At 43.2% G+C, this 24,196-nt stretch overlaps 1 protein-coding gene across 5 annotated transcripts in view; it reads right to left on the bottom strand.

The window, feature by feature from the left end:
* Nucleotides 1-22,964, bottom strand: part of NCOA2 (nuclear receptor coactivator 2) — a 296,902-nt gene extending 273,938 nt beyond the window's left edge. For 3 of the 5 annotated variants that reach the window (XM_041768982.1, XM_041768981.1, XM_041768987.1), the window contains exon 1: nucleotides 22,587-22,964. The gene's annotated coding sequence lies outside the window, so the exon portion shown is untranslated. Of the gene's footprint in view, nucleotides 1-22,226; nucleotides 22,336-22,586 lie in introns of those variants that run through there. The other 2 variants (XM_041768986.1, XM_041768983.1) reach the window with 1 other exon arrangement.
* Between the last annotated feature and the right edge of the window lie 1,232 nt (nucleotides 22,965-24,196).

Below are 24,196 nucleotides of genomic sequence, written 5' to 3'. Positions count from 1 at the left end.
AACAATGAGACCTAAAAGGAGAAACTCTCACCAAAGACAGAGACCTGGAATTATCTCCTTCTGTTCTAGCCCCTTCACCTGTCATTACTTATTATATATGGTCAGAAACTTGACTAAAAGAAGTAATAGATAATAGTCTAAAGTATAACATTGTTACTAAGATTCATAAATCATATTTAAATTGGAGTCCTTTAAGCCAAATATTTTTAAATGATTACATTCTATATACAGATGTGGACTACAGTCATCCTAGAAATCTTCTTTATGCTATTCAGAAATGTTCCGCTCATACTCTACTAATAAGAAAAGGCATTTATTCCTTTAAATTTCATAAACCAACCTTCTAAATGTACTTCATGGTAACTATAACTATCTCATCTCTCCCTGTGGATCTGAAAATTCCCTATTAGGCAATTTAGCTATACAAAGTTGTCCATCATCTCTGGGTAAATCACTGTACTTTGTGTAGTAAATGTGGGCAAACACAACTATACACAGGCAACCTTCATTATAATTTGTTAAAAATGAGTTTTATCTATGGAACAGGACATATCTTGAAAACTTCAGAGTCAACTTATCCCTACACAAAACAAAACTACTAGTGATGTGATCAGACTTAACTAAACTGTACAGTGAAGACAGGTAAGGTGGAGAACAGCTAATGAGATTTGCTTTCCTTGGTGATTCAAGTGGTTTCATAGCATCTATTTATAGGATAGATTCAAAATCCAAGAAAAAACAGCAAGAGCTTCACTTTTTTCTGAGAAAATCGTGCTTTAAGCCAGTCTGAACTAGTCAAAAACAATGCTCATATCTTATGCAGCAGCATTCTCAAAAGAGGTGTTAAATTAAATCAAAACCAGTCAAATGGGGGCACTTGGGTGGCTCAGTCAGTTAAGGCTCCTTGACTAGAAGTGAAGTAATAGATAACAGTCTTACTTTAACACTCTTACTAAGATTTATAAATCATATTTAAATTGGAGTCCTTTAAGCCAAATATTTTTAAATGATTACATTCTATTTATAGGTGAGGACTACAATCATCCTAGAAATTTTCTTTATGCTATTCAGAAATGTTCTGCTCATACTCTACTACTAAGAAAAGGCATTTATTCCTTCGAACTTCATAACCCAACCTTCTAAATGTATTTTAGTGGTAACTATAACTATCTCATCTCTCCCTATGATTTCATTCAGCTCATGTCATGAGCTCAGGGTCATGAAACCGAGCCCCGTGTTGGGCACACTCAGTGGGGAATCTGCTTCTCTCATAAATAAATAAATAAATAAATAAATAAATAAATAAATAAATAAATAAATAAAATTTTAAAAAGTCAATGACTCTAACAGTGAGATCCTATTAGATATTTCTTTGAGAAATCTAAGTATTAACTCCTATAAAGAATATCATTGTCCACCAAGACTTAGATATGTCAAATGAGCATTCAATCTTCCAGGCTAATTAAAGGTGAATTCTATGTACTTTATTTTTCTGATATTTTTAATATGATAAATAAAATGTTCTACACCTCCAAGTAATTTCAAAAATAACCCTCCGAGGGGAACCTGCATGGCTTGGTTGGTTAAGCGTCTTTGGCTCAGGTCATGATCTCAGGGTCCTAGAATTAAGCCCCACATTTTGCTCCACACTCAGAACAGTCACTTGTCCCTCTGCCCCTCCCCCAACTAATGCTTTCTTTTTCAAATAAAATCTTTAAAAAAAATGACACCCACCCCAAATTTTTTTTCAATAAATTAATTTTTTATTGGTGTTCAATTTGCCAACATACAGAATAACACCCAGTGCTCATCCCGTCAAGTGTCCCTCTCAGTGCCCGTCACCCATTCACCCCCACCCCCCCCCGCCCTCCTCCCCTTCCACCACCCCTAGTTCATTTTCCAGAGTTAGGAGTCTTTATGTTCTCTCTCCCCCTTTCTGATATTTCCCACACATTTCTTCTCCCTTCCCTTCTATTCCCTTTCACTATTATTTATATTCCCCAAATGAATGAGAAGATACACTGTCCTTCTCCGATTGACTTACTTCACTCAGCATAATACCCTCCAGTTCCATCCACGTTGAAGCAAATGGTGGGTATTTGTCGTTTCTAATGGCTGAGTAATATTCTATTGTATACATAAACCACATCTTCCTTATCCATTCATCTTTCGATGGACACCGAGGCTCCTTCCACAGTTTGGCTATTGTCCACCCCAAATTTTTACAAAAAAAAAGCTTTAACTCTTGATTTTTTTTAAAGATTTTATTTATTTATTCATGAGAGACGCAGAGAGAAAGAGGCAGAGACACAGGCAGAGGGAGAAGCAGGCTCCATGCAGGGAGACCGATGTAGGACTAGATCCCAGGACTCTGGGACCATGCCCTGAGCCCAAGGCAGGTGCTAAACCACTGAGCCACACAGGGATCTCCCTAACTCTTGATTTAAAGCACCCTCTTCTCAATCTTTTGCATATAACAGCACTATCAGCTTTGCCTTCGATTACCATGGAACCACATGCATATAAAAAGCACATGAATGTTGACAGGCTATATAATACTCAAATAATCTTTGTCCTCCCTCCCTACTCCCACTTATTGAGAACCACTGAATTAGACCTACTAGGTGCTAAAATGCTAATGTGATCATATTAATAATCATTCTATAATCTCAGTGGTAGCACATTTACTTTAAACAGTTGATAATTACAAAATTGTTTATGTATTCTTACAGACTGTATAACAGTGCTGCACAACCCTTACATTTCTGAAACACGCATTCACTGATAAAGAAAGGTAGTTTAAAAAAACTTGACCACAAATAATCATGAACACACAGGTTATTCTAGTCTTCAGGATTAGCTTCCTAAAAAATTCCTTGAATCTCCTTTAATTTGCATTTGAAATAATCTACTCTGAATTGCAATCACAAAAAACTAATCAAGATCCATTGGATGCCAATTGTGTCTCAAACTCTGATCACTGAAGGAGATATACCAAGTAATGATAATAACAACAGTGAACAGCTAAGGAAATTGGGGCACAAGGTCACACCTGTTCAAGTGATGGAGCCAGACCACAATCTAAGCAATGTGGCTCCTAAATGCTACACCATAAATTTAAAAAAAAAAAAAAAACAGAACCAATACCAAAACTCAAAACCAAAAATCTCCTGCAAGTGAAGAATTCCAAGTTTGTTGGAATGTAATATTAACATCTTCCAACAGAACATTCAAGTTTTTAGTAAATCCTCTAAGAAAAACTGTATAATCTTTTCTGCCCTGCAGTGACATCATCTCCTAAGAGTAACTAGGAAGAAAAACTAATGACAAGATCTTGAAAGATTTTACTTTCATTCTATCCTTAAAAGTGAAATGCCTTTCCCAAGGACAAGTCTGTGCTTGATGGTATATAAAATGTCAATTACCTCAGTGTATGGCTTTCTGATCTTTCTCTACTGAGAAATGTCTTACTATGGAATTGTGAGTCCAAATAGGACACGCAGACAGGTAACAGATGGTCTTGCTGGTTAATCTCCACACTGAGGGTCCCTGACCCTCTTCTTCATCTCAGGTCGCTGGGATTCCTAGTAGGAAGACAAATCCCACATACCCCTTACCCTGGTTCAGGACCTACCTAGAGCAGAAGACTCTCAAGCCTGGCTCCCTATAATATCTCACAGAGTCCCTGGAAAAGTCTATTTAAAAAAGCAGGGACCTTCCCCCATATTTTTCTAAAGTTCAGTGAGACACTGGAATTTCCATTTGGATAAGCAAAATAGACAGTTTATACATTTTAAAACTTGGACAAGAGAATCAAAATAAAAACTCTATTAACCATGCTACCAACACACACAAAAAAAGCATTTTTTGAACAAAAAGCGGCCCTAATCTACACAGTGATCTGCTGAAGCAGCACCCTCCTGGGACTTTGCGGGGCGGGGTTTGCTGTGTTAATTATTTCTCATGAGTGGCTGTCAGGGCTAACTCCCTAGAAATTTTCCTGGTAAAATAAACAGCCCAAAAATATGTGCCATTCTCATTTAAAGAGTTCTATACTAAATATACGAATAGGGAAGAAAAATAATAGGCCACACTTTTCTGTATTAAAAAAAAAAAAGATGATCCTAGAATTTAAAGAAAAATTTTATTTTTTGTAAGAGAAAAATTTTAGGGGCACCTGAGTGGCACAGTTGGTTAGGCATCCGATTCCTGGTTTCTTTGGCTCAGGATGTAATCTCATGGTTGTGAGACTGAGCCCAGTGTCCAGGCTCTGTGCTCAACGCAATGCAGGCTAGAGACTGGGCTTCAGATTCTCTCTCCCTCACCCCCTCTTCCTCCCTCATGCTCTAGCACACACGGTCTCTCTCAAAAATAAATAAATAAGTCTTAAAAAGAAAGAATTTTAGAAAGATTAACTAATGCCCCATAATTTTCCTTAGTGATAAACAGAGATCTGTTACCAGAAGATTTCTTTAAAATCATCTAATTCATTTTGAGTTCATTAAATAATAAAACCTATTTGATCCTCAACCACTCAGGCGAACAATCATTATCCCCATTTAACAAAAATGGAAATTGTACTCAAACATTAAATCACTTGCTCAAGGCGACAGGTCTACCCATAGGCAATATATATTTAATCATTATTAAACTTACTTTTAAATCATACAAATTTCTTCTGATTAAAAAAAAATGCACGTTTTTTCCAGAAAGTTCTTCTAAACATCTAACTAAAACTCCATTAGATATAGTTTAAGAACATTGCCTTTTGTAGAACTAAAAAACAGCTGCTCATTACATCTCATATGGAAACACTTTGGATATCTGAGAAACAGTAAATCCTCCTTCCTCTCTTCTTTTAAAGGACAGTAACACTTCAACTTTCTACAACTTAGCCCTTTAAAAGATGATGGTTCCCAAAGATGACTGCCAACCTCTCATCCCACATACACTCCCTACAATTCAACTTTTAACATTCTTCCCAAGGAGAGCTGGGATCTACGTTCCCAAATCTGTTTTCTGGGACCTGGATCTGGGGAGGCTTGTGCCTAAGACAGAAATAACCCTATATGACTTATAAGGTTAAAGTTATAAAAGGTGACAGCTTCCTTGGAACTATTACATTCTGAATCCTAGTCGTCCTGCTCTGAGGAAGCCCAAGCAGCTAGGTAGAGAGGCCATACAAAGCGTAACTCAGCTGAGGGGCTGGCCAACAGCCTATATCAAGCACCAAGCACGGAAGTGAGCAAGGCTTTATTTACTGATGCCATTGCCAAGCCGTGGCTTTCAGACTTCATTCAAGCTGAATGTCAGACATCATTAAGCAGATAAGCGATGTCCATCACAGCGTTTCCAACCCTGGCCCACAACATTTGTGGGGCCACAAGTGTGGGATATATATAATACAGCAAGAATAAACAGAACTCCCTAATCCAGAGCACAACCAAGAAATAAAAGAGAAACAAGGGGGAAAAGGCTTCTTTCTAAATATTCAAAATAGACATTATCCCAAATTTTGTGCTCTAAAGATCACAAGGTTTTTTGTTTTTTATTTGAAAGAGTGTGTGTGTGCGGGTGGGGGAAGGAACAGAGGGAGAGGGAGAAGCAGACTCCTTGCTCAGCACGAAGCCTCACGTGGGACTCAATCCCACGACCCCCAGATCATGACTGGAGCAACCCCCTGATCATGACCAGAGCAGAAACCGAGAGTCGGGGGTTTTTAACCAACTGAGACACCCAAGTGCCCCAAGATCACTAGTTTTACAGATAAGACTCTCAGATTCTCATGCAGATCTTATTAAAAGTGCATATAAAAAATAGAAACATACTCGTAATATTTTCTATCTTCATCCTATGCACACATCTCTCTTCAGAATGCCTTTTCTCTTATCTGATGAAATCTCAATCAGCCCTTGAAGCTCAACTCAAACACTCCAGCAGCTAGAAAGCCTTTCCTCACCTCACAAAATAAACCAGTTGCTCCCATAAAATATCTGACTAGCCCTCTAATACAATTGCCTATTCTAATGCATATAGTGTAATTACCTGCCCACAGGACTCCTTCCTTCCAGTGAGATCTTTAAGGATAGGGGCCATTTCTTTTTTAAATCTTTGTGTTCCCATTGTCCAGTACATAGGAAGTGCTCCTTAAATTTGTGCAGCATTAACAAATCTGGTTATCTAGGGAACCCTGGGTGGCGAAGCGGTTTGGCGCCTGCCTTTGGCCCAGGGCGCGATCCTGGAGACCGGGGATCGAATCCCACATCGGGCTCCCGGTGCATGGAGCCTGCTTCTCCCTCTGCCTGTGTCTCTGCCTCTCTCTCTCTCTCTCTCTCTCTCTGTGTGTGTGACTATCATAAATAAATTAATTAATTTTAAAAAATACTTTAAAAAAAAAATCTGGTTATCTGGTTTCCAAACCCACAGCAGGTGTAAAATTCAGAAAGCCAGAAAAGACAAAAGGCACAGTCATTAAAAAAGTGATAATAATACACACATATACACAAAAAGTAACACCCAGTGAACCAAGACAGAAAAGGGCAAGTCCAAGAGTCACCAAGAATTCTGTAGCATGGAATCTATTGTTTACAGTTACACGGTGGAGAGAAAAACAGATCGGTACCTTAGAAGAGGGCATGGACCAGAGTGAATTTTAGCACATTTCAAATCAGTTTAGACAACAGAGAAATATTTCACATTTTAAAAGTATTTTCTTCTAGGGGTGCTTGGCTGGCTCAGTGGAGGAGACTCTCGAGCTTGGGGTTGTGAATTTAAGCCCCACACTGGGTGTGGACGTTATTTAAAAAAAAAAAAAATCTTTAAAAGTATTTTCTCCTGAATGACTATTTTTTTAAAATGAAGTGCTCAAAGGAATAAAACACAGAATCAGAAAAATTAGATACACAAACTCTCATTTTCTGATGGTTTTGTATAGCCGCTCTTTTACAATAACAGGACATTCTGTATGCTATTTTTGCATCTGTTCCCTATCTGTCCATAATGTCCCTATTTCAGTTACATTTCATGAGCACCACCCTCCCTACTGACCCACGCTGCTACCTGCTACTACTTTATCTGTTTGGAATGCAGCACAGAGGCACTCAGAAATGCAACTATACTTTTGGTCCAACCCTCTCTAGTATGCCAACATTTTTTAAAAGCCACACAATACATATAAAATGACAAGAACAAGGAGGCTATCACTTCGTATGTTTGGAAGATATTTCAGGAAATTTTTGCAAAAAAAAAAAAATCATAAAAATGGGATTTCTGAGTCACTTGTTTTAAATTCTAATCACTTTTAAATTGCCCATATGTGGGGGACCTGGGTGGCTCAGATGGTTAAGCATCCGACTCTTGGTTTTGGCTCAGGTCATGATTTCAGGGTGGTAAGACTGAGAGTCCCAAGTAGGGCTCTGTGTTCAGCCCAGAGTCTGCTTAACAGAATCTCTTTCTCTTTCCCCTTTTGCCCCTCCCATCCTCCCCTCCCCACCCCACCCCGCCCCGCCCCCCTGGGCGCACACTCTTTAAATAAATAAGCCCAGATCTGTTAAATGAAAAGGCCTATGTACAGTCCCACTTTTCATTCCATTCTTCATGTATCTCCTAAGTATATGATTTCCCAGTATAAATATTAACTCAATAATAGTCTCATTATTCCTGAGCAGCATATTTTGTTTTTTTGTGGAAGCAAGGGAAATGTTGCCATCTCTAAGAAAGGTGCAGTGCAAGATTCATGGCCATCAGCTGAACAATGTTCTACCTCCAAGAGTATCACTCTGAGTAAAAGAAGATAATCTTGGTTTTTGTTCTTTTTCCTGAAGCCTAAAAGTTTCAAGTTGAGGCTATTTTGAAGTTACTTAAATTCTTGTGTTATTTCTTGTTTTCTTTGAGTGCTATTTTTCCCACTCACAACTTTTCCATTGAGGCTTCCAGACCTACGTTAAGAATAATTACTACTTCTTTACTGTATTAGGTAGGTGAGACTAACCAGGTATCTTGCTGGTATAATCCGCATACCTGTGAATGATTTTTTTACTTTTATACTCTGTTTCTCAAAGTGAGAATGAATCCCAGATATCCACTGTGATTCACAAGGGAAGACAGGAGGGCTCTATTATACTTATTAATAAGGTTCTGAAGTAGGAAAGAGAATAGGAGGTTAAATAGAAACTAATGCTGGAAATCATGGGGGTGGGCAGGAAAAGTCAGAAGGGAGAACAAATGTAGACACTGGAAAAAAAAAAATAAGGGAAAGAGAAATAGAAACCTTCAAATTCAAAGTTAGGGAGTACTCAAGCATTCAAGAAACTCAAGTTGTCAAACTGCATAAAATCCCAGCAAATTTCTGTCTCTATAGTGCTACTCCAAAGAAGTGTTTGAATAAAAGCTTTCTATTTACCCAAGTGTGCTATAAAATTAATGTCTCAATCCCCATCCTGTGCCTAAAAGAGAAATCTACTACTTCCCAGGAGGAAAAAAACTCCTACTAGAGTTCTCTTATGGTAAACGTTCTCAGAGGCAGCAATACACCTCTGTGTTTGCATCCCTCACAGCATTAGGTCTATTTCCTTGTGATGTACTTGTGAAACATATTATAGGCCCAGACATAAGAAGCATTCAGAAAAGGCCTGCCAAGAAAACGTCCTAAGATGCAACAATCTCCAGCAATAAGCTCTCAAAGGTTACACTATTCTTCAGCCCTGATCAAATTCAGATATATAACAATTTTTTTTTAAGATTTATTTATTTATTCACAAAAGACACAGAGAAAGAGGCAAAGACAAAGGCAGAGGGAGGAGAAGCAGGCTCCCTGCAGGGAGCCCAATGTGGGACCCAATCCAGGGACCCTGGGATCACACCCAGAGCCTAAGGCAGATGCTCAACCACTGAGCCACCCAGGGCATCCCACAATTTTTCTTTTCATATTTAAGTAATCTCCTTACCCAACACGGGGCTAGAACTTACACCTTGAGATCAGGAGTCGCAGGCTCTGTCAACTGAGCCAGCTAGGCACCCCAACAATTTAATTTTCCTAACACTTCTGGAGAAACTGAAGTCTTTATTATTATTATTTATTTAAGTGATTTCTGCACCCAACATGCAGCTCGAACTCACAATCCTGAAATCAAGAGTCACATGCTCTTCAGACGGAGCCAGCCATACACCCCTAGAGAAACTGTAGTCTCAACACTGAAAAGACTGGCTACACAACATGAATGCATTTAACACTACTGAACCGCTCATTTTAAAAAATGAGTAAGATGGTAAACTTTATTGTTTTTTTAAGATTTTATTTATTTATTCATAGAGATGCAGAGAGAGAGAGAGAGAGAGAGAGGCGCAGAGACACAGGCAGAGGGAGAAGCAGGCTCCACGCAGAGAGCCCGACGTGGGACTCAATCCAGGGCCTCCAGGATCACGCCCTTGGCTGCAGGCGGCGCTAAACCACTGCGCCACCAGGGCTGCCCAGATGGTAAACTTTAAAAGTATTTTGCCACAATTCAATTTTTTAATTAAAAAAAAAAAATTTTAAGTAGCCTAAAAACCAGAAAGCAAACAAAAACTAGGGGAAATGTTTTATATTAAAGGGACTACAGAACCAAATGCAATGAGTGAACCTGATTAGCTCCTGGTTTGAAACCCAAAACTATAAAGAGTCTGGAGACAACTGGGAAATCGGATTAGAGAGCTGGGATTTGACACTAGTTTTCTGGGGTTTAATAGTCCTATTCATATTGTATATGGTTATATAAAATAATGCCTTTATTTTAAGGCAACATGCTTTATGGATAAAAGGTCATCTGTAACTTCAAATAGTTCACCCAACACACACACACACACACACACACACACACACACACACAGAGAGAGAGAGAGAGAGAGAGAGAGAGCAAGAGGGAGAAAGAAGCAGCATATACAGCATTGAAATAGTTCTTTTTTAGCCACTTGTTCTACCACATTATTGAAGCATCACAGAAGCTAAGGAAAAGAGATATATTTGACACTGCACATCACAAAGCACCACCCTGCCTTTCCTCCTAAGCTGTATACTGTTTCTGCTACTTTAATATACAATTGGCTGGTGACAGAATGTAAATAGATGACAGACAGCATTCTGAATTACTCCACAAATAAAATGATACCACAAAATAGAGAATTATTGTTTAAGTAGAGATTAGGGAAGAAGGTTGAGAATATTTTTATAGGTGTTGCCACAAGTATATACTAATGTGTGGACTGTAAGGGCTTTGCTCTTTGGATAGTTGTAGAATTTCATTATTTATCTATTGAGACATCAGCCCTTCAAGTGACACTTTCATTCTCTGTTTTATCACTTCTTCAATGGAAGTATTTAAGTGCCAACCCTAGTACACTTTCTTTGTGTTTGGTTTGGTTTTATTACCTTTCCAGAACTACTGATTTTCCCCAAGGTTTTCTTTACCTTTTTTCTCCTCTTTCCACTATGAACTGAGATTATTAATCCCTCTTCTCACTGCAGTGTCAAAATATTCTGCAGGGGAAAAGATAGTAAGTCTCCGTGTGAAAAATGTTCAGTTTTACGAAAGCAACAAAGCCCAAAATTTAAGTCTTTATTGCTTCTTTGTTGTTGTTTTTAGATTTTATTTATTTATTCATGAGAGAAACAGAGAGAGAGAGAGGCAGAGACACAGTCAGAGGGAGAAGCAGGCCCCTTGCAGGGAGCCTGATGTGGGACTAGATCCCAGGGCCCCAAGGATCACACCCTGGGCCGAAGGCAGAAAGACGCTTAACCGCTGAGGCACCCAGGAGTCCCATATTGTTTCTGTTTTGAAGGTAAGTGGATTTCTGGATTTTTTGTAAAATCTGTAACCAATGTTATATAAACATCTTTACTGATAATCTTTGAATACTGTTGGAGTCTATGTATACTTTTTGTTTTGATCATATCCTTTCTATTAACTGAAATCAATAATATAAACTCCCAACAAATTAAATTCTATATCAAAGGGTTGCTTCCTAAATCTTAGAATAACTCACTAGTTTTCTCAAGGCAAATCAAAGAATGTGAACTGTATGGTCAAGGCCAGGAAGAACAGACTAACAGGTACAAAAGTTTGTGTAAAGAACAGAAATAGGGAAAAAAAAAAAAGAATAGAAATAGGGAAAAATGGGTTTGTGACAGACCTATCTAGTGAGTGTTTTGGAATGTCATTCTGTGATGACTGGGGACTTGCGTTATTATAAAAGGGATATTTGGGGAAGATCAGTGTATTAATGACTTACAGTGCAGAAGGAGAATTTGTTAAATCAGTCCAAATACAGTTTAAAAGTGAAAAGCCCTTAAGCAGTTATATAAAATTATTTTGGAGGAGGGGAAGAAAGAATGAATAAAAAATATACACACATATACACTGTCCTTACTACTCAATTTTTAGCAAACCAATAAGAAAACATATACAATTACCTGTTTCATTCAGATAAGCCAAAGCACAGTTATGTTAAGCATTTTTATTGAACACAAATTTTAATGCTTGATTATTGAAAGCATTTTAGTTCGTGGTTTTTCCTCCTTGATATTAAACTCCAAAGACTTTATAGAAAAATTTTGTTTTACTCCTAACCCACCATTTATCCAAACCTTCAAAAAAAAAAAAAAAAAAGTCTGTATAAGGGCACTCAGGTGGCTCAGTGACTGAGTCTGCCTCTGGCTCAGGTTGTGATCCCAAGGTCCTGGGATAGAGTCCCACATCAGGCTCCTCGTGGGGAGCCTGCATCTCCCTCTGCCTCTGTGTGTCTCTCATGAATAAATATTTTTTTAAAAATGTATAAATAGCCTATTCCACCTAAAATAACAAATACTATAACTACTAAATATGATCAAGTTGATAAACTACTAGCAGGTCCTTAAAGCTGCTACTCCAGATTTACTTTATACACTTTCGTCAATTTATAGATTTCAGTCAAGGTTACTCTATTGCATTGCTATCCTCCATCTCCATGGTCCTTTTTGGCACACAGAAACACCTCTCTAGGCCACTCCAGTTTCTGAATGCCTCTTCTTCTCCTCTCCACCACTCCCCAGTAGACACTTGATCTCTTTCTCCCAAGACCCTGAACAGCTCTGAGCAACTAACTGACTGCAGGTTCAGAAACTCTACAATGAGCCTGTGGGAGACATGTGAACCTCAATGGGAGATTTTTCAAGAAAGGAATGGAAAAGGGCATCCTTAGCCCTGTATCCCTTGGTGAGAAGGCACTGGTTTCCCTCACTCCTCTGAAAGCTAAGCCAGGTAAATGCAAGGCCCTCAGCCTTTGAAAAATCTCAAGTCCTTGAAGGCCTTCCCTTGCCTTACCTGGTCTTTACCTGCTCTGGCGAGGAGGAATCCCCTCACTTCTCACCTCACAGAGCATGGGGGTAGAAGGGCTGTGAGGCTCGGTGGTACCAGAGGGAATAGGCCATCAGCACTGTCTGAATTATGGATGCAGATCAGAAGGATGTTATACACGACAGCCAGCCAGCTCCTGGTGGGAAGTCCAGATGCAAACAACAGTTTTGCAGGTGAGCACCTGGGACCTCATCCCCTGGGACTCACCCCATGTTTCATCTACCACAGGCTCTCCCTTTCCTTCCCACCATAGGGTCAGCAGCTGTTCCCAGTGATAATGAGTAGGGGAGGGAGGCGCCTCTCCTAGTAAGAGTCCTGACCTCTGCAGGAGGCCCAGCTCACTGGCCCTACCACAGGCACTCAAGGCCAGACCAGAGGTATCCAGACCAGTTCCTTCCTGCCCAAGGCTTTGCTCGCCTAGAGTTGAAAATTTGGAGTTCCCTTTATCTCCTGTCTCTCTTTTCTCCTCAATGCCTTTTCTCAAAGTAAAAATATTTATTACTACAATGAGATCACCAATAATTACAAGAATGCTGTTATGTGAACATCCTTTAACCAGAGAAGGATAATGCTCCAGTTTTTTCTAATATCCTTCAGCGTCCATGCATTTTTGACTTTTGTCACTATCAACTGTCACTGCCAATATGTTCAGCTCACAATATCATGTCATTTTTTGTATTGTATCTAATTGCTTAAAATCTTTCGTTTATTAAAATTCTTAATTGTAAAAAAAAAAAAAATTCTTAATTGTACACATCTCCCACTTAAAATAAAAGGTAATACAGCATGAATCAAAAAGTTTTACATGATTTCCATTTCCTTCACTAGGTTTCATTATTTATACTTACTATGTGTTTATTTAGAAAAGACTCTAGTGGTGCAATAATACATTAAAATGACAGTTTTAGTGGGATAAATATTTTCATACCACACTTTTACAGAAGAGTCTTAAGGAATCAAGACATTATTACTTAAAACATCAATAAGAGAACTACACATAAGCCTCAAAATAGAATTCCAGAAATTGAAAATACAGTACACTACCAGAAACTCCAAAGAGGCAGGCATTCCTGAGGCTTTTTAGGAATTTGGTTACAATTTCCATCAATCTTAAATCACCTTCCGATTTCAAATTTACACCATTTGGACCACTTGGATCAAAGGAACACTTTCAAGACATCCAACACAGAGTTTGTAACAATATCCTTAAACAGGTAAGAAATAAAATACATAAAAACTAGGGAAGGTAATACTCAATCTTATTAGACAACAACAGAAGCTCAGCCCCCTGGTCTACTGAACCACAAATACTGTCCAGCAACGGACTAACTTCTAACAACAAATCAGCCAATTACCGTACTGTGCCTGTTAAGTGATCTGTTTTCAACCTAATGGCTTACTTAACAAATAGCTAGCTTCTTCCCTAAGTGCTGTTAGCAGAGCCAATCTGTTTGGTAAAGAGGGAAACCATAGATCATGATCATACATGAAATACTTAATGATAGTAACAGACTTCCTCCGTAACCTTGTGTTCCGTTCACTACCAGCCATCTTCCATCTTTAAACTTTAAGGGGGAAAAGAAAAAATGAGAAGGCCAAGGAAGGATAAAAGGAGATAGAGGAGAAAAGTCTACAGAGATTTATATCCAAACTGAAGCAAAGTCACACCATCATTTACCAGTCCATCCTCACTTCTTTAAACGACTGAGCCACGCAGAGCTTAGTTTCCATGCACAGCACACACAGCACGACCTCCACAATGGGCTGCAGGTGCAAGATGGCAGGTATTGGACAGCAAGATTGCCTCAAACACCCGCAAGCCCCTACTGCCTGTCTCCATAACTATTAAATCAACTTCTGTAATTTCAAGAAATGCTATCAATGTTAGCAGAAATTCACACTCCTGACATCTAGATTTTCAGCCAGAAACTTCCATATTCCTTATTTAGGATTCTAAAAGTATATATGAAAGAATTCACCACCTATGTTCCAACAATAACCAGAGGTGAACACCTGATAAGCCCATGTATGAATAATTCTATTTTTAAAATATACACAAGTACGTTAAAATGTATTTTTATTTTAAGTAATCTCTACACCCTACGTGGGCTTGAACTAATGACCCCAAGATCAAGTCACATGCTCTACTAAGCCAGCCAGATGCCCCCAAAAATGTTATCCACGTAGCAATCTAAATTTTCCCTTTAGCTTGACTCTAGAAATGACTCAAGTAAAAATATAGGTTCCTCTAAGATCTGCAACTCATTTTTGAATTTACATTTGACAATAACTGAAAGCTTTTCACCAGTAAGCATATCAACAACAGAATTAGAAATTTTAAGAAAAAAATAGTATCAAATATTCTTACAAACGCTACTGTACCAGCAAAGGCAAGGGAAGTCACTTCATGTTTGATTAAGAAGCTGATTTTATAAGCAGAAATAATCTGCAAGAAAAGACAATCCTCATTTAGATATGGCTACTTCAATGGGCAGAGGTCAGTCAGCAACAACAGGAACTTCCAGAACTCACACTCCACAAGCTTATTAAGCCTTGGAACAGGTGGGATCACATTTCATATGGACACACTAAATGAGTAACAGAAAATATCATGCATTATATTTTCATCTATGACAAGTCTTCAGTCCCCAGGAGCCGGAACACTAAAAGTAGTGTATGCTGCTCCCCACACGTGCATAGGTGAAAGAGTTCCCTGAAAGCTCTCCTCACTCCTTGCAAACAATTGAGCAGACGGAAGAATTCCACAAATAGCAGAGCACAAGTCAGATGACTGCATATATTATCAGCCTTCTTTTAAGACTACAATATCTCAACACCAAGTCATCCACGCCACAGAGACTACACAAAATCTGTAAAACGTGCATCACACAATCACCACCTAATAGTTAAACATACTAGAATTAAATATATTGTAAAGAAACAAGAAGCCAAATATCTCAATCAGTGTTTCATCCTTTCTCAACCAATACCGGCTGTCGTGCTCTCAATCTATGTTCTCCCTACTGCCTACAATCAAGTTTTCTTGAGCTTATTTTCTTGGCTTTTCACTGTGAGAAACAAATAGCCAACCTGGATGTGCTTTCTCAAAATACTCCAACCCCTTCTCTCTTCCCTAATGGAGAATTCCTGATCTGTGTTACCTCCACAAAGCCCTTGATTAGAAACAGCCACATGAAGCTGAAAGAAGTAAGCAGAGCCCATGAGCTAACAGAAACACATTAAGGGGACAGGACCAAAGGGCAACGTGTGCCTGGGTTCAAATTCTTCTCCAGTAGTCCCTGGCTGTGTGACCCTCGGCAACTTATTTGACAATTCTGTGCCTCCACTTCATGAACTCTGTAATAGGAACAATAGTAAGAGAGCACCTACCTCAATGTGTTACAGTGAGAAAGGCAGAGCACACAGTAAGGGTGCCTGAACCCTGCACTGGGTTTTTAGTAACCACTCAATAAATGTTACCTGTTTTTATTTCTTCCATTACAGTTCTTATTTTTTGAAAATTAGCAGACAAGAATCCTGCAATCTAAGATTTGTTAAAGGCTGGGCTGATGGGGATCCCTGGGTGGCTCAGCGGTTGGATGTCTGCCTTCGGCCCAGGGCATGATCCTGGAGTCCTGGGATCGAGTCCCACATCAGGCTCCCTGCACGGAGCCTGCTTCTCCCTCTGCCTATGTCTCTGCCTCTCTCTGTGTCTTTTGTGAATAAATAAATATTAAAAAAAAAAAAAAAAAAGGCTGGGCTGATGACTAAAAAGCCAGAGACTATTTATAGATCTTAAGATAAGTAACACCTGTCCAGGTACAGGCCTGCCTTGATGCAAGGCTTTCCTAGACACCTGTTGGCATGATTTGCAGGACTATTCATCCCTCTCAGGGACTAAACATCTACACTGAGAGCCTTATCAAAGGCCTGCAAACATGTTCTTTATCAGATTCCTAAAAGGAAGATGTTCTCAGACTCACCATTCCCTCTGATACTTACGATGTGTTTCCCCACACTCACTGGTCAGGATAATTTTCCCTCCCAAAGTTTTGCTCACAGGCAAAAGGACTTAATCTCCTTTAAGCTTCACCTTCTGAAAAATGAGGTACCTCTATTTTACAGTGCTGTGGCAAAAAAAAGAAAGAATGAAACACATTTCAAAAAGCCCCTAACAGGTTGCTGGCACTCAGGGAGAGCTGCTATTATCATTTATGTTGCACTGTTGTTACTCTCCCAATACAGACGTTTTAGTCAAGAACAAGAATTGAGTTAAATCTAGAAAAACTAATAATCATAGAAGAACACCTGTGAAAGGCTGCACAAGGGGGTTTTTCATCCTTTAGAAACTTAGGGTGTGAAAACCCAGAATACCTAGCCTTAGAGCAGCAACAAGGCACACTCTCCACGGAACTGGGAGGTCCCTGACTTGTTGCCGCAATACCTTCGACCAACTAAAGATTGCCACGCGGACCACACACAACATGATTCCAGAGAAAATAAAACACAAATTATAAATATCCATATCTCCATTAAAGGAGAATTATCTGATTGTAAGCTAATCGGTTAAGGGGACATTTAACAACTTATTAAAAATATAACCCTATTTTCAGGGTGGGGGAGAGACTCAAACCCAAATCAAATTAAAATTTTCTGACAATGTTTAATTAAAATCACACACACCAGAAAACTAGATCTTTAGTATCCAAGCCAGTTGAAAATTAGGGTAACATGTGCCTTTCTACCTCCTCCTCCACCAAAACAACCCACTCTGTGTTCCCCCCTTAAATCACAGGATTTGTAATGGACAGTTTACACTATCAAAGTAAACTGCCAAAGCTGGGATACTCAAATACTCATCAAATAAATAAAGAACAAATGAATGAAACAAAGGTTAAATGAGGCAAGAATGCAAAGACAAAAATCTAAAAAGCCTAATGTGGGATTTAAGTTACCAACAGGAACTCTTAACAGTTCATAATTTGCTGCCTATAAGGCATAAATTCTACCAGATTTGACCTGCTAACTTCAATTCTCCGTGTATCTATCAATTGATACTTAAAAATTGTTTTTTCTTTCAGAACCTTTACCTAGTTGCCAATAACTTCCACCTACGAGCAGTTCTCCTCCATTTCTTACTTAAAATTAAGATTCTACATCTAAAAGCCTCAAAAGCAGCTAAGTAAAACATCCCCATAGATTCCCTGCTTAATTCTCCTCTAGAAATTTCCAACTAAGGAACCAACTGAAAATTGTCCTAGAATCAATTTTTCCACAATTGCATTATGTCATCATAGCCACTAGAAGCCAGAAATGTGGTTACTGATGAACATTTCATAGGATAGACATAAAATCTTTCCCCTAAAAGCCACGAGCATTGTGATCTACCTACAAACCATCTAGTCCTTTCATTTTAGTTACCTTCAAACACAAGTTTACCTCCAAGATTTTCAGTCCTTTTCATAACCAGTTTTGCCTCAGTTTTACAACAGCTAGGAAAACTAAACCAGCTTCTAAAATATTCACCGAAGTCACAATCTCACCTCTATTTAGAAACTAGTACCTAGAATCCATAAAATACGAGTTTCTTTATGCTGTCTGAATTGAGAGTCTATGACCTAAAACTGTATTTTATAACTTTTCCAGACATTACTTTTAATAGACTTTAGAGAGTAACATAACATTCTACAGTTTGCAATTTATAAACCCTTCTATGACCCTTTAAAACAAAAAAGTAAACACATAAACGCTAAGAATATTTTTTGTTTAGAAAGCAAGTCAGAGGTAAAATGAGCTTCAGGTTTGAGAGTATAAGATACTGAGTGTTTGGTTCTGTTTTCCTTTGAATGGTTCTCATCATTGGTATGTAAATACAGTGATTATTTCATTACGGGAGAGATACTAATTTCCACTGATTTTAAGATTTACTACAGTAAGAGACTAATACCTTAAAGCAGTAACTTATTTTCTTTCTCCCTCCTATTCTCTTAATTTAAAATTGACAGAGCATATAATAACATAAATCACCAAACAACACTATAAATACAGAATATTGAAAAGCCAGTAATTTAAGTAGCAGTTTTCCCATAAAAATAACTAAGCATTAATTATGCTTCTAAACATAACTTCAACCATGATACAATATTGGTCAAAATATCAAGAACACACTGTGCATTTCAGAAAACCGCCACCTTCTAGAAAAATTGTTAAAGGGACTTTTTTTTTTTTGCTACCTAACATCCTAAGATTGCTTAAAAGAATCGCTTTTAAACCCAATACAACACATTTTTTTTTTCTAAGAAATTCAAGCTGTCAACTTATGGGTCACATTTCAACCTGATGTGATTTGAAACAGCTAAGGTACTGAATTCTTAAATATAGGGTGTGTAATGAAAGCACTGCTCATAGGTCCTCGACTGTGAGGCTTAGAAAGCTTTAATAAGATATAGCTATAGATAAAGCCAGCCAAGGAGCATTACCCCCTTTATGCACTCATAACACAGCCCAAGTCCCCCTCCAATCCTTAATGTTTTACATTTCCAGTGAATGCTCCTCTAACAGTGAATGAAAGTCATATAAATTATATTTAACCAGTAAAAGGTTAAAATCTGAGCCAAACTATCTAAAAAATATTAAATTCATAACTGGAAAGCTTTTCTCCTCCCCTCTGTTTCGGTATCCTGACATCTAAAAGTCAAAGAACTCCTCTGTTAAGACTGAAATCCCCAGGAGGAAGAAGGCTCAGATCTAGTCTGAGAGCACACAATGGAATCACAGCTGACGATGCACATCTTTTTCTAGATGTCTCCATATGCTTAGGAGTTTTTTTTTTTTTTTTCTCCCCTCCCTAGCCAGGCTTTGGAGGACTTGCTACTTACACTCTGCCACCAAGAATCTGAGAACATTTTCAAGGATTGTTGTAGGGAATGAAGTAAAATAATTCTGTTGCTCTTACGCATACAAAAGAGAGACGGGAACACGTCGGAGTGGCCATCACTAACTCAATTAACTAATCATGGGGGGGGGTTTCAATGTCGTCAAATTTTGCATGTTTAATTTACAATATTTGCCACTCCTGGCAGCTAAATGTTTTATCCCCACGGTTTTTACTATTTTATCACTAAAATAACACCCAAAGGACTTCAGCAAAATGCAATTAATTTCTGTCTACATAAACACTAAAAATTATACTGAATTAAGAATTCACGCTATAAATTTGAGGATGGTATACTACAGCAGAATACATGTGTACAGTGTGCTAAATCCTATTTCCTAAAACCAGAGTTCCTCAATTCTTTTTTATTGTAACGAAATTTTAATAAAAGCTTGAGAAAGCAGTATAGATAAATACCACGCACCTAAGATACCTCCAAAAAAAAAAAAAAAAAAAGCGCTTCCCAAGATTAAATTCATGGGCTACTTAACACAAAATGAATGAATTCATTCTCAGTTTAACACGATTCATTCTCGGAACTCCCGAAGATTTTACAAATTCCAGTTGGGAAAAGGGGCCTTGCTGCTGTCAGCATGCACTAAACCTCACCAACAAAGAACAGGAGCACACATACACATAAAAAAGCACTGTAGCAGCTGCTGCCTTTTTAAAAGACAGCTTATTCCTGCGGAGCAACCTGTGCTCTTTATTGAGAACCAAAGACCTAGCCTCCCTATTCTTAAAAGTCGGGGAGTTGAGAAAGTCACTGGACGGAACCCAACGACCGACATAAGGCAACCAAAGAGGTCTCCTAACCTTGCATAAACCAGACAAGTACCCACACACTGTTCAATTCAGCAGTGTTTAAGAAAACTAATTTATTTTTTAAGAATCTTTTGTGTGGGAGTCATCGAGCAAACTACACTTACTTAAGACTTTTTTTTTTTCCTCCCTGTCGACAAATAACTCTTTGACTAGCTTTGCTTCTTAAATACCAACGCTTTATGTTCCAAACAGTGATGCTTTGGTTCCTAACTTCATTTTGTTTACTCAAGAAAGAAAAAAAAAAAAAAAAAAAGACACGCATACCATAAACGACAACTTTTTTTTTTTTTTTTAAATGTCATCCCAAATGCCGAAGTTCCAAGTGCACTTTGGGTACTGGCGGTCTAATTAAACGAGGAACCAGCGAAGCCATTACAAACAATGATGCTTTACATTCCCAGTAATCAATTGAGCGAAGACTATCCCGATGCCTTCATTTTCAGAGAGCCCTTTCACATTCCCCCGGCCCCACGCTGGAGGAGCTGAGGGAAACCGAGGCAAGGGTGAGCTGGTAACTCCAGGCCCGTCACGCCGCAGCCGGCCGTGCGGTCCAGGGCACCATCCCCACAGCACACAAGCCATCTTAGAAACGGGCCTCGGAGTTACTGCCGCATACTAAGTGGCTTTACACTTCGCCTGGTCTAAGACGACGTCTCTTGCGGTAACACGAGAAATACAGCATCCCGCGTAGAGTACGAGCCTCCCGGGCCGGAGACCCGCCAAGTGACAAGACCGCACGGACCGAGGAACCGGTGACTAGGGATGGACGAGAGCGGCTAGCTCGGCGTCTCCATGGCTCCCCCGCCCCGCGTGCAACTCCGCTCTAACTGGTCGGGAGGCGACCCCGCCCCCTTCCTTCCTCCGCTCCCCACGATTGGCTTACCGACACCCGGCAGGTCAGCTCCCCGCCTCCGATTGGCTCACTGCCCCATCAGTCACACGCAGCGAGATTCGGGTCGGAGGGAGGGGAAGGCGTTGGAGGAGGTGGAGTGGGAGTGGGATTAGAGGACGAGGTGGCGGAGGAGGTGTTCAGGCTCGGTCCCCGGTTTGGGAAAGTTTCCCCTGCCGGTGACAGACCCGCGAGGCGTTAGGCCCGGTCCGGCTCGGGGCCGGTGCAAGGGGGCCGGGTCCCCGATTCCCGCCCCTCGGTCCCGCAGGCCCCGGAAACCACTAGAGGGAGGGGGAAGAGGGAGGAACCATCGAACCAGGGACCGACCCACCCCCGAGCTCGGAAGAGGCGCCTCCGGGACTCCCCGGAGGGCCGAGGGGCGGGGGACGGGGAGCTCCAGCGCGGCGCGCCGACCCCGGCCCCCTCGCCCCCTCGCCCCCTCTCTCCCTCTCGCGGCAGCCCCCGGAGGCCCGAGGGAGAAGTGTCCCCGGGCCCGGGGCGTGACCGTCGCGAGTCGGCCGGGAGGGCCCCTCCCGCTTCCCGCCTGGGGCCCTGAGGGGCCTGTCCCTTCAGGGGCGGGGAGACGGGGGAGAGAAAAGGGGGCGCTGGCGAGCCAACCCGGAACCTCCCGGCCCGCCTCCCGCCCCCAGCCCCGGCCCCAGCGCGCCTCCAGCACACATGCCCGCACCCAGAAAGTTAAGTCAGGGGCGAGCCCAGCTCGGCGCCGCCGCCGCGGCCCGGCCCCCGGCTCCCCGGCTCCCCGCCCCCACGCCGCCCGGCCTGCTCGGCCCGAGCGCGCCGCCCGCCCCGCCCGCCGCAGCTCTTCCCCGGCCGCCCGCCCGGCCGCGGCGCCCGGCGCCCCTCGCCCCCCGCCCCCCCGCCCCCCCGCCCGCGGCGCTGACACGGGCCCGCCGGCCCCGGCCCCGGCCCCGGCCCCGGCCCCGCGCTTCACCTTCACACACCCCCGAGCACTTCCCGGGTCCTGCCTGCCCTCGCCCGACTCCCACCCTGCGCTGCAGCCGCTCCGCGCTTCCATGAAAGAAGGCACCTTCTCGGGGTCCACCTTCCCGTCTCGGCCGCTCCCTCCCCGCCGCGAGGGCGCCGGAGCCTCGCTCCCCGCCGACCCCGCGCCGCGCTCCCCGGGCGGGGGCCTCCCCGCCGCGCCCGGCCCCCGGCCCCCGGCCCCCGGCCCCCGGCTCCCGGCTCCCACCTCTCGCCGGCGCCGCGGGCTGCAGCCTCCGCCCGCCTCGCGCTCCGGGACTCGCAGGGCGCTGGAGCGCCTCCTTTCTCTCCCGGGGACTCCGCGTCTCCCCGCCGCTTCCCGCCCGCCCCACCCCCCGCCCCCCCGGCCCCAGCTCCCCGGCCCCGCGGCGCCTCCGGGATGCGAGTCCGTCCTCCGCGCGCCGGCGGCGGAGCCCGCGACACAAAAACAGCCCCGGCCGCGGCGCTCGGCTCCGCGGGGCTCGGCGCGCCCAGGGCAGCCGCGGCCGGGGGTGGGGACGCGGCGCCCCCCGCCCGCCGCCCGCCGCCCGCCGCCCGCCCTCGCGGCCCCCGGGGAAGGCGCGGTTACCGGCTCGGGTCGGTCACGCCGTCAGGTGCCGGCTGCCGTCGGCGCTGACCTTCGCCGCCGAAGCCGTGGCTGAGGCTGCGGCCGCCATGTTCCCGTGTTAATAACTGCTGCCTGGTTGTTTATTTCAATGGAGATCCTCCCCCAACTCCCTCCTCCTCCTCCTCCTCCTCCTCCGCGTCTCCGCACTTGCGGAGAGAGACACAGACCGCGCGAGCTCGCGAGCAGGGGAGGGGGCTCGGGCTCGGGAGCCAGGCCGGCGCTCCCTCCCGCCGCGGCCGCGGCCGCCGCCAGGTCCTGTCACTGGGGAAAGGACGCGGCGGAAACTTGCCTCCCGCGCCCCCGGGGGGCGGGCGGAGGGGCGCGGGGGCTTCCCCGGGGAGCCGGCCCCGGCCGCGGGGTCCGCAGCATCGCCGTCGGCGGGGTCCGCGGGCGGGCGGGGGAGAGGCGAGGGGCGCCGGGGGCCGCGGAGAGGGCACAGAATGGGGGGCTGCGGGGGCCCGCGGGGGACGGGGGGTGACGGAGGGAGGACTCCACGGAGGGCAAGGCGCAGTGCCAGGAGCAAAGCGGCAGGACGGCGCGACGGGCCGGGGCTGCCGAGCCGCGGCGGTGGGCTCCGGGGCTGCCTGCCGACGGCGGGGGCGACGCCGCGGGCCTGGGGCGCCCCGGCCGGGCCCCTCCGCCAGCAGCCTGCGCCCCGCGCGCCCCGCGCGCCCCGCGGCCCCGGCCCCGGCCCCCAGGGCTCCCTCCGCTCCCCCGACGACTGGCGCCCGCGGTGGCAGCCGGCGCTGCGGGAGGGACGGGGGCGCGCCTGCGGGAGGCCGCCGACGGGGTGCCAGCCCGCCAGCGCCCACCCGGCTCAACCCTGACCTGGAGGAGCATCCTCGTCCCGACGGGAGTCCCAAAGTTCTCTGATGGAAAGTCCACTTCCTAGACGTCAGAAAGGGATGCGGGGGGGGGGGGGGGCGGTGCATGGGAGTCGCACCAAAAATCCGCGGAGAATCCTCAATTGAAGTATTACTTGGATCTGTTTTATGCCCTGGGAAAGCAAGCTCTTCCCAACCTAGATACAATTAGTTGGGGGGGGGGGGGGGTGAACATTTGCACAACATCTCCTTACTTTTAGTCTTAGGAGAAAGGTCACTTGCCATATAGATAGTAATAGCGTTTACTGAACACTTACTATGTGCCTGGCACTGTACTAATTTATAGACGCTATTGATTTTGATCCTCCAGCTTTACAAGGTGATTACCACTTTTTGCCCTTAACAAAGAAATTTAAACCTAAAAAGAAATGAAGGAATTTGTCTAAGGTTGTACAGCCAGGAGGCCGGAGAGGATTTGAGCCCAGCCCTGGCCGGCTCCGAACTCCACGCTTTTAAATGTCTTCAACCTCAAATTTGCGGGAATACCACCAATTTTACTTTGGGAAGAAAATTGTGTGTGTGCGTGTGTGTGTGTGCGCACGCGCGTGAGAGAGAGACTATAGAGGGAAGATGGGAAGGGTATTACAACAAATTATTAGCACTGAGTAGTATGATAAATGGGTGTGTAATGGGGTACTTCCACTTATTTTGTCCACTTAACTACAATATTTTAACATGTTTGCATTG

The sequence above is a fragment of the Vulpes lagopus genome, chromosome 9 (genome assembly GCF_018345385.1).
Source record: "Vulpes lagopus strain Blue_001 chromosome 9, ASM1834538v1, whole genome shotgun sequence".
Classification (NCBI taxonomy): domain Eukaryota; kingdom Metazoa; phylum Chordata; class Mammalia; order Carnivora; family Canidae; genus Vulpes; species Vulpes lagopus.
This window is presented reverse-complemented; position numbering and strand designations above follow the sequence as displayed.